The 11,851-nt window shown below is 44.2% G+C and overlaps 1 long non-coding RNA gene across 1 annotated transcript; it reads left to right on the forward strand.

Moving 5' to 3' along the window:
- Positions 1-5,255: 5,255 nt before the first annotated feature.
- On the forward strand, positions 5,256-7,570 carry LOC309338144. The gene is made up of 3 exons (XR_014154757.1): positions 5,256-5,390; positions 6,327-6,450; positions 7,397-7,570. It is a non-coding gene; the product is annotated as an uncharacterized lncRNA (long non-coding RNA).
- The last annotated feature ends 4,281 nt before the right edge of the window (positions 7,571-11,851 follow it).

Consider the following 11,851-nt stretch of genomic DNA (forward strand, 5'->3'; position numbering starts at 1 on the left):
GTCCTGCCGGAAGGGGAGGAAAGTAGTATTGAGGGCAGTGTAACTGTCGAAAGGAAGGTCAAGAGCGACGTAAGCGCGCCAAGTTCAAAATGGGAGGCGCGCGGAAATGAAGAGAGTCCTGGGGAGGAGCCTGGTCCCAAAGCCCGAAGGAGGGGGGAGGAGGCGGCAGAGGATTCAGCCTCGGGAGAGTCCCGAAGGGAGAGAACACAGGGGGGCAGAAAGACCCTGCGGAAAAGGAAAGAGAGAAAGAGGTGGACCAGTACAAGCCTCTTAAACTGGTGTCGAGGTGGGAGTGAGTCAGAGGGGACTTCAGCGGTCTAAGGGTAACAGACGTAGGGTCACGGACCTCGGATCTAAAGCTACTAATGTTCTTCAATAAAAGCTTTTGTACATAAGCTGGAGTGGACTTTGGTCTCTTGTGAGCTGGGACCACGGGTGACTCTGACATAATGCATTTAGCGTTTACTAAACCTCCTATGTTTATTTTGCTCTAGGAGGTTTAGTTTAGTCAGAATCAAGCATGCACTTCCAGAGTTAATGCTAAATACTGTTCATTACTTCTGGTAAATGAAATTTTTTTTCTTTCTTTTTCCCAAATGAGTTTTTATTGGTTTATCATTATATATGCATATAAACAAATACAAAGTATAATACATAAATTACATGTGTCATATCCAGTCCATGAATCATACATATATTACATAGTTGTTTTAAGCTCCACCGAGCCTTAGACTTCCCTCCACTCCTTTGGTAAGTATCAGATAAATTCTGGAATCACGTATTTTATCTCCTTTACTTATTAGTCATTCGCTGTTAGAGTTATTCCAGTCCCGCCAGTGTCATCAAAGTTCTACAATTAGTTCTTATGTATGTCAAATATTTGTTCCAATTGTCGTGAAATTTCTGTTCGTCCTGATCCCTTAATCTTCCCATTATTTTAGCTAGCTCAGCATAGCTCATTTACTTCTATCCCAGTTTTACATAATAAAAACCAAAAGCAACCAAATAATCCCCTGCTCCCCAACACATTATAAAAGGGCATTGGATGTCAATCAACCAAAGATCTGGTTAAAGAGGAACATTTCTGTCTGGGGCCTAAAGGTGAATAAAAGGTGCCAGGCAAACTTCCCTGGGGGGAGCATTCCACAAATGAGGAGGGACTGCAGAGAAGGCCACTTCTCATGCTGCCACTCTCTGGACCTCTCATGGGGGAGGCACACAAATAAAGACCTCAGACGATCATCTCAGGGTCTGGGTAGGTTCCTATTGAAAGAGGCAGTCCTTGAATTATTGTGGTCCTGAGCCGTTAAAGGCTTTATAAGTTGAAACCAGCACTTTGAATTTGGCCCAGAAAATAATTGGCAGCCAGTACAGTCAGACCAGTATCGGTGTGATATGCTCAAACTGTCTTCCACTGGTGAGCAACCTAGCCACTGAATTCTGCACCAGCTGAAGTCTCCAAACCATCTCTAACAAGAGGCTAAATGCAACCATTGTGGCTGGTAAGCACTGAGCCTCCATATTGTTGCAAATCCTTCAGAATGAAAGTAAGACACTATGCAGCAATGGAGAAGCTCAGAAAAATTATTCTAAAGTACTTGCTAGCAAGCTGACTCAGAGGAATAATTTCCCAAAGTTTGTGCCCTTAACGCAGGGCATAGCAAATATATATAGGATTTTTTACATCATAACACGTAAGAGAACATTCAGCAAATTAGAATCTAACAACACTCTTCATTACCTGGATAAAAACGATAAGGCACATGTTGAATACCGTGATCTCCTTTTATGGCTCATCCTGTACCATGATGACTATGGAAGCAATTCTAGGAATTGGCATGGTGTTGACTCTCGAGAGTCATGTAATCTGTTATCACAAAAATGCATGCCATGAGTCTCAATATACCATTGTTGTTGTTTAGTCATTTAGTCATGTCTGACTCTCCGTGACCCCATGGACCAGAGCACACCAGGCACTCCTGTCTTCCGCTGCCTCCCACAGTTTGGTCAAACTCATGCTGGTAGCTTTGAGAACACTGTCCAACCATCTTGTCCTCTGTTGTGCCCTTCTGCTTGTGCCCTCCATCTTTCCTAACATCAGGGTCTTTTCCAGGGAGTCTTCTCTTCTCATGAGGTAGCCAAAGTATTACAGTCTCAGCTTCAGGATCTGTCTTTCCAGTGAGCAATCAGGGCTGATTTCCTTAAGAATGGATAGGTTTGATCTTCTTGGGACTCTCAAGAGTCTCCTCCAGCTCAATAATTAAAAAGCATCAATTCTTCGGTGATCAGCCTTCCTTATGGTCCAGCTCTCACTTCCATACATCACTACTGGGAAAACCATAGCTTTAACTATACAGACCTTTTGTCTAAACTCTTGCTGAATAACCAACAGAATCCCAGAACTGTAGGAAAATATTCACCTGGTGATTTTGGCCCCAGGCATAACAGGTGCTGAGGGAAACCATAGCTTTAACTATACAGACCTTTTGTCTAAACTTTTTTTTAAAAAAAAACAAAACAAAACCAGCTAGTGGTAATCATGAATAGGAGAAATCCCATAGCTTCAGTATTCCTAAGTGATATGCTGCACCTGAGCTGGCCCTTGTACATTTCAGGCCTGTTTGCCGCCACACTCTATGACAAAGGAGGGAATTAAATGGAAGTCAGTAGAGAAAAGGTAGTGGGGTGAAGGAGAGGGATCAACAGTAGGTGGACATTTCAGGATGGAAATAGTGATAACAGTTGCCAACTCGAGACAAGGAAATCGGGAAAGAAAACCAGAGCACATAGGGATGGGATACTGTGGGATATGAGCTGGATGGCTCACTTTTTTCCTTGTATTTATGCATATTAATTTCGGATCACCAGACTTTTCAGAGGCACCAGGTGATGGCAAGATATCTCACCTCTGTTTGGGGAATCATCAACTCTAGGTTCAGTGACGCCATTTTCATGTATGGCATCTGCCCTCTTCACCTCCTGAAAGAAAGTGTTGGGAGAAAGCTGATGTGTAGCCACTAGAAATGGAAAAAGAAAAGTTGAAACTAACTTAGTCTGGCAATATCTGGAAACAACACATGACTGTGAAGTTTAGTGTTTATTAGGACCTACCTTCTGAAATGCGCCATCATTCTTGCTTTACATGGCAGACAAAATATAACTGGAGTCAACATTGGAGAATTCTAGGCTCCCTTAGTAAAGCCTCTTGCCCAATGACCAACAGTATCCCAGAACTGTAGGGGAATATTCACCTGGTGATTTTGGCCCCAGGCATAACAGGTGCTGAGGGAAATAAAACCTATTATGTGCATATAAGGAAAAACATAGTGCACTTTTTGCTGATATGCCGAGCTGATCATCTTTAGTGAGGACTGGGACTTGTAGGCAAACAGGTGAATGAGTTGGTAAGATCTGGAGAGCTTTCCCCCTTTTTAATGGTAGACTTTCAAGAGGCTTGGTGGGGGAGGTATGGTTTGGGGACACCATGCCAGTGATCTTTGTGCAGTACTATAGATATGTTCAGTATTCCTTTGAGTACCAGTTGTTGGGTGGACAGTTATGCCCTGCTTGCAGATTTCCCATGGGCATCTGGGCAGCCATTGTGAGAACAGCATGCTGGAATAGAAGAGCCATTTAAGCAGCCTTTTCTTATGTACAGGCATTCTGCTTTAGGGAAGAAGAAGGTTTTACTTCTTTTGTTTTGAACTCACTCATGCTTTGCTAGTGACACATTTACCCCTATATGTTAAGATGTTGGAAAAAGCACTAATTAGTGTATGATTCATCCCAAACACCCAGTGAATGGTGCTATTGCTATAGTGCTAGCATCTTTCTAAGGGGCAGTCTAAAAAGGAAGCTCTGGGCAGCAGGAACTGTCCCCTGAGCCCCACCCCACTGTTAGATACAGTTAAAGGGGTAAGAGACAAAGATGCACTATTCCTGCAGCCACTCTTGAGAATTTTTTAAATTTATTGCAGAAGGAAAATAGTTATTATAGAAAGAAAATTTCCCATTCCCAAGAAACAATTCACAATTCTTCCTCTACCCAATGAAAACACAGAAATGGCCATGCCAGTTCACCAGCTCAAAATGAGTTAGGTGTAGTGGGTTGGCTAGTTGTCTAAGTTAGGAGTGAGGAACCTATGGACCTCCAAATATTGTTGGACACCAGCACTGATCAACTGCAGTCATCAAAGCCAAAGGGGTGGGATGATGGGAATTGGAGCCCAGCAATCTCTGCAGGGCTAAAAGTTACCCACCTTTAACATAGCTCTAAAAATGGGTCAATTCCCAGTCTATAAATACACTGAGATTTATTTATTTTTTAAAAATATGAATTGGCATAGAAATGAAAATTGAGATTCTGGCATTGCAGGTGATTGGACTAAATGTCTCTTGGGGATCCCTTCCAACTGGATGATTTTATGATTCTATGAATTCTAAGAGAGTTAAAACTCAATTGATTCCTGGATAGGAATGATCTGTACACAGGGGGAAATCTATATTATAAAAACAAAGAGCCCTTTTAAAAACAATTCAAAGAACAGATAGCATTTGCTCCGATGCACTCCATTAAAATCCTAATAATTTCAATCTAACTCTAATGCTTCTCATGAAGCAAAGTTCATGAGTTCTGCACATTATAATCTTTGCTTTCAGAATAATGTGGCATCATCACTTCAATAACAGATCATTGATTACATAATTCTCTTATAGTTCAAGCAGAAAAGCACACGACCTTTGGCCTCCCTCCTCCCTCCTACCAAAAATATGCATGGATGCAGAGGACCTTAATTATTTAGCCAAATAACAGTACAGGCTGAGCAGCAGACAGAACACTCAGGAATCACTATCCAAGGCTTCTGGTACAGAGCAATAAGTTCAGAACTGGATGGAAGCTACAAAGATGTCGCCACAAATTCTCCTGCCCCTCGCACCAACCTTTGAATGATGAAGCATAGCACATTCACCCGAGGCACTCTCTTGCCTTGTGGGAATACAATGGCAGCCAGTATTTGCTGTGTTGGGGCAGGTGAGTCTGCTCCCATCTACAAAGGATTATATGCATATTCCTAGTGTGCAGCCATTCATATAATATGCAATGTTCGTCTGCATTTTTAGCAGAAAGACAAGGTTGTGGGGATAATCTTGATTTCTTGAAAATAAATAAGCCCATTCTGATGGATTGAATAGCTCAATAACTTGCAATTTACAGAGTTCTACCACCTAAAGGACACAGGAGGATGGAGGAACCCCCCTAAAAACTCCTGTTTCACCCTTGGTTTCTACTTCCTAGGTACAAGAAGCCGCTTCACCAAACATCTGACCTTGACCTATCATAGCTATGAAGACCTGGTACTTTCTTGTCTTGGTGCTCTTTTCAGATCCAAGTAAGTTCTTTCATCACCTCTAGATAAAAGGAAAACCTCCCAGATTTACACTACAACCAAGTATTGTGTACCATTGATTGCCAGTTCATTTCTAGGTCCAATTTAAAGTGCTCACAACAGTATTTAAAGTCTTAAATGACCTTGGCCCCAATCATTTAGAATATTGCCTCATTCCAAAGAGACCTTATTGGGGCCCTCTTGACATTTGGACACCACTGGAAGTTTGGGTTGTGGTGGCCCAAGAGAGGACATTCTCTGTGATAGATGTTGAAACTCCCAACCCCACCCTGAAGAAAAGATGTACCAAGCTGGGCAGCGGTCCCCTCTCTCACGCTGCACATGGCCAAGGTTGTGGTGAGGGAGAAGGTTTTGTAAACAGGCAGAATGTGTCTCTGGTTAGGGTTAGTGGAACCCTCCCTGTGGAATGCCTTCCCATCAGATGTCAAGGAGATAAAGAACTACAGAACTTTTAGAAGACATCTGAAGGCAGAACTGTATGAAGAAGTTTTTAATGCTTGATGTTTTATTATGTTTTTATATGGTACAAAATATCTGGGGCAACCCAGCCAGATGGGAGGGGTATTAATAATAAAATTAGAATTATTAAATTAAATGTTATTTTATTTTATAATTATTTATTACTACCAACTTATTTTTTAAGAATAATAACAATGATGTTATTATTTATACCCCACCCATCTGGCTGGATTGCCCCAGCCACTCTTGAATTGTTTTGTGTGCACTCCTTCCACCCATTCAAGGGCATTGTATACAGAAAACACCATTGGCAGTTGCATTAGAGATAGAAAGAGCGGCTTAATATTAATGATTTTGTATTATTTCATATTGTGAACCACGCTGTCACATTTGGATGTAATAAAGGAAATAATGAATGAATGAATAGTCTATTTGTTCTTTTTGTTCTCATGTGAATAGGTTTTGCTATGATATCACTGCAGATCCTCTGCACTGCCTTTGGGGGCCACTGCGCCCTCTTGAGGTGCCCGGATGCGTTTGAGGCCATCGACATCTGTAGTGAGAGATGGGTTTGCTGTCTGCGGTGAGAACAAAAATCAAAAGCACTAAATAAATGAATGTGTCATTAATGAGCAATGTTTCATGTGTCAAAAAGAATGTTTGAGTCCAAAATGGTTGTGCTAAAAAGTTGTTGCCCCCAGGAGTGAACGACAATCTCTTTCATAACACTACTCATCTATTCAAACAAACTTTGTAGTCGTTTAAAGAATAGTAAAAAATAATAATTCATAAACCTATTTGATGACAAAAAATATAATATTTAATAAGTCCGAAGAGCACCTATAGTGTCCAACTCAATTTCAGATTCTACAACTGGTAGAAGAGACCTTGGTGAGACTGTCACTGTGGCCAACCCAGTTCACAGTGTTTACGTTGATATTTGACTGCTGAAAGACCTAGTCCCTAGCAACCGAGAGATCACTCATTGAGAGGATGCTTTTAAGTGTCTTTCATTGGACTGTGCACCAGATTCAGCCAAATCCCAAGACAAGTTGGGTCCATTGAGAGGGATTCAGGCTGAGCTTGGGTTGAGAAATCCATGAATCAGGTTGGATGACCCAGAGGGATCCAGGGATGTCAGGGGACAGGTCACCAGGCAGGTATTGGACAGACTTCAAGCTGACAAAGTATAAAAGCACCATTACCATATGTCCACCAGCTGCATCTTCCCAGTAGAAGGTAGACCCAATGCTGTCTGGCTCTCCTTCCTTTCTGACATCCCATTCCACAGGATCAATGCCTTCTCTCAACACTGATGTAGCAGTGGTATGAGCTGCTTCACAATGTTCTTTTATTGCAGGGAATTTGCCCAAATCCCTGTCTCCTCCCAATTCTTACTGAATTTTGTTACATGCTAGAAGAAGACACCGGAAAAAATGAGTATCAAAGAAAAAGAAAAGCCTAAGTAGTAGAGAGTTGCAGAATGAAATAACAGCAAACTAATATACCAAACTGTCTCTCTTTGACAGACGTGACTTGATTCTACGGGCCAAAACTCATGGACCCATCGGAAAGTCACAAAGACCCGGCAAGAGACATCGTACACCCGACAAGAAGCATAAGATAATCAAACCAGGACCCTACTGGTCCGAGACTTCCCCTTAATAGAAAATAATAATAATTCAGCCTGTCACTGAAAAGGATTAATCACTCCATCATACATGTTATTTGAAAAGATAAATAAAATTAAAAAGAAACAAACGAAAAAGGCTACTTAATTGAATCAAATCACCGATTCTCAGCATCTTCCAGATAATGGGCTGCCAGTTGCAAAACATGACACATTGTTTTAGGACTCTTTTATCATGTGTAAAGGTGGGTGATGTGTGGCCTTTGTGTTTGATAAATTTGGTTGAATGTTTCTGTATGTGTGTGTGTATGAGAGAGAGAAAAGGTAAAAAGAAGAGAGAAACGGAGGATGAAGTGGACCCACCCACTTGGGTTTTGCTCCACCCACTTTTGATATTGTCCTCACCCAAGGCAAGCTATTGGCCACCACAGGTATGTGTCCCTAAGTAGTAGAGAGTTGCAGAATGAAATAACAGCAAACTTATGATTCAACCGGCCAACCCTCATGGACCCATCGGAAAGCCACCAAGACCCACCAGGAGGCCTCCTGCGAAGCTTAGGCCACCCAACCCAACACCCTCTCAGCCCAAAATGAAAAAAATAGTTAATATTGTCATTGAAATTGATCAGCCGTTCCCTCGCACATGTTCTGTGAAAAGATAAATAAAATGTAAAGAAAAGAAACGAAAAGGCCTACTTAGTTGAAAGGGCAGCTACACTGAATCAAATAACTGATTCTCAGCATCTCCCAGAGAATGGGCTGCCAGTTGCAAAACTTGACAGATTGGTTTAGTAGCTCTTTGATAATGTGTGAAGGTGGATGATGTGTGGTGTTTGTGTTTGATAAATTTAGTGAATGTTTCTGTGTGTGTGTGTATGAGAGAGAGAAAAAGGGGAAGGGGAGAAAGAAGAAAGGAAAGGAGGAGGAGGTATACTCACTGTCAGGGAACTGCCATCGGAGCTCAGGGTGGTGGAGAGGCTCTCGGATGCTGGGAGACCCTTGGATGCTGAGGAGGGAACCAGTCGGGGAAGAGAGAGGGCTTCCACTGAGGAAGGAGGGGAGGAGGAGACAGCGTCAGAGGTAAGGCTCAGAGACGCTTCCAGCGAGACCAGCGGTGAGAGCTCAGGACCTCCCCTTGGAACGCCCACTCTGCGCAGAAAGCTGTCGCGCAGGGAATCAAGGAGGAGACTTTCTGTCAAAGAACTTTTATGTTGGAAGAAGTTCAGGAAACGCCCACTGACGGATTCTGCCAGTGATTAAGGCAGCCACGAACTTATGGCTGTCCGGTTAGGGAGAGTTTAAACCAGCTACGCAACTGGGAGCGTTTTGGCGCTTACGCACAAGCAACCCCTTATCCCATTACAGCAATCCGTCAGTCTTTGACGTTGTTTGTGTGAAGAAAGGGCACCATGAGCAACACAGAGGGAGCCGGGGAAGGTCCAACTCTGGAGGAGAGAAACAGAGATTTGGAACACCAGCTGGCTCTGTTAGCAGCGTGACTCGATGAAAGGCGAGCTCAGGATGCACAGGGGAAACCCACCCCCATTGCAAGGAAGGTACCGGGACTGGTGCATAAATTCGGGGGTGATCCAAAGGACTACCAGGCTTTTAAGACAGAGGTGCAGTATGCCCTGAACCTGCAGTATGATGACTTTGTGGACGAGGGGGCGAGAGTAGCCTTTGTGATCGGACACCTGGAAGGGGGGGGGAATGAGAATGGGTTAGACACCTGATGGCATCAGATAATGACGCCTTGAAAGACTTGAGGAAATTTTTTTTGGCCATGGACTTGATGTTTTCCAGCCAGATTGAGCAGGGCATTGTACGCAGACAGTTGATGGCGTGCAAACAGGGGAATCAATCAGTCCGAGAGTACTGGGCGCGATTTACCATGATCATACACCGGCTGGGGTGGGATCTGACTTTGGACCCGATTCAGATGTTATTCGAGGAAGGCCTAGCCCCGGCAGTGAAAGTCCGCAGTCGATGGATCAGCTGACTAAAGCGGTGCTTGCGATTGGCGCGTGACAGGAACCAAGGGCTCTAGAGAAGCGGGAAGGCAGAGGAGAGCATTGGAATGATTTCCGCATTCCTGAGATGCCAGAACAGTCTTCCCAGCCAGTGGAGCCAATAGAGATCGGAGGCGCGCGCGCGCGTGGGGCTTCAAATTCAAATGAAGGGCGGAAGAAGGAGGGGAAAGCCGCCAAGAAGTGTTTCCTCTGCCAACAGCCAGGACATTTTGCCAGGGTCTGCCCTCAAAGAAAGGCATGGCAAGGAATGGTGGGGGCTGTTGGGAGTGAAGAGGAGGGGGTGAAGGAGCAGGTAAAAGCCAACGCCTGGCTGCCGACAACAGGGCACAGCAGCCAGGCCAACGACCAGTGAACGTGCCCAAGCCTGAGCCCCCCCCCCGAGCAGCCATCGCCATAGAGGTGGTGCTAGAGCTACCCAATGGACATCCACTTACGATAAAAGCTCTGTTAGACTCAGGCAGCTCTTGAAACTTCATGAGCAAGGAATTCGCATCAGAGAATCAGCTACAGACTCTGCCCCTAAGTAGTCCCTTGCAAGTCACCACGATTGATGGGAGGGAACTCCTGGGGGGAGAAGTAGCCCAACAGACGGTCCCCATGAGAATGAGGGTGGCCAGGCACATGGAAGTCATTGCCTTTCACGTAGCCACCCTGGCGGGGCCACCCATCATACTGGGAATGAGCTGGCTGGTGCTACATGATCCGTTAGTGGGATGGCACCAGCGGACGGTCTCTTTTGGGTCAGCTCACTGCTTGGAACACTGCCATGGGGGGGGGACCTGAGGATGGCAATGGCCAGTGTGGCAGGGCTGGCGGTGGGGGGAAAAGGGGAGGTACCACCGCAATACGCTGACCTGCAAGATGTCTTCAGTGAGAAGGAAGCAGATAGACTGCCCCCTCATAGGCCCTTTGACTGTCAAATCAACCTACTCCCGGGAGCTCAGCTGCCAGTGGGCAAACTGTACGCCATGTCAGACAGGGAGATGCAGGAGTTGAGGGAATTTATAGACAAGAACCTAAAGAGAGGTTTCATAAGGGAGTCGAGAGCGGTGGGGGGCAGTCTGGTGTTTTTCATAGACAAAAAGGACACTAATAAGCCCAGGCTGGTAGTGGATTTCAGGGCTGTTAACTCTGTATCAGAACCAGTAGCCTTCCCCATGCCCAGGATTGACGACATTTTGACCAGGGTTAGGAAGGGAAAGTTTTTCACCAAGCTGGATCTAAGGGGGGGCGTACAACCTGATCAGAATGAGGGAGGGGGGTGAATGGAAAACCACCATGTTTACCCCCCTGGGGGCCTTCGAGTACCTCGTTATGCCTTTTGGATTACAAGGGGGTTCAGCATGTTTCCAATCTTTCATGCATCATGTTCTAGGACCCTTGCTGTACAAGAACTGTGTAGCCTTCTTAGATGACGTGTTGATCTACTCAGAGGACGGGGAGCAGCATGTCAGAGATGTCTGGGAAGTGCTAAGCAGGTTACAGGCGAACCAGCTGTGGGTCAAACTGGAGAAGTGCCAGTTCCATACAAGAGAGGTGGAATTCCTGGGGTACCGGTTGTCCGACAAGGGATTATCCATGGATCCAGGCAAGGTACAAGCGGTACTGGAATGGAAGACACCCAAGACCAGGAAGGAAGTGCAGAGATTCCTGGGGTTTGGAAATTTCTATCGGAAGTTCATCAAAAACTTTGCCCACTTAACTGTGTTGGAATTCTGCCTCGGTCAGAGGAATGTGCCAGTCTCCAGGCACCGGCTGAATTCCTTTTCCAAATACATTTTTATTAAGGTTATGCACATAACAAACATACAACCAAATACAAAAGAAAAAATTGTAACAAAAAAAAGAGTCAAGATATACAAGCCAACTTTTTCCTCTCTCTAACTATACAAAGATAGATTAATCTGGCTATTTCACAAAACAGTAAAAGATAAAAACAAAAAACAAAAAAACAAAAAAACAAAAACAAACAAACACCCACACACCCACAGAAACCGCCTCCTGGACTTCCTTCCATCCTTTTGGTAAGTATCGAATATCTGCTTCCATTACGTATTTGATTTTTAATCTATAGGCCTAAATTCACACGCTGGTAGTATTTGTTCTGACCCCGCCAATCACATTAAGCATTTATTCCAATATAGTTCCAGTATTTACTCCAATTTTTCAGAGATTTCTGTTCATCGTGGTCTTTTAATTTACCTGTTAATTTATCAAGCTCAGCATATTTTATCATTTTAATTTGCCAATCATTTATATTGGGGATAGTTTCCACTTTCCAATATTGTGCCAATAAAATTCTCGCTGCTGTGGTGGCATAGAGG

This window comes from Podarcis erhardii (genome assembly GCF_964252035.2).
Source record: "Podarcis erhardii genome assembly, chromosome: 3".
In the NCBI taxonomy this organism is placed as follows: Eukaryota; Metazoa; Chordata; class Lepidosauria; order Squamata; family Lacertidae; genus Podarcis; species Podarcis erhardii.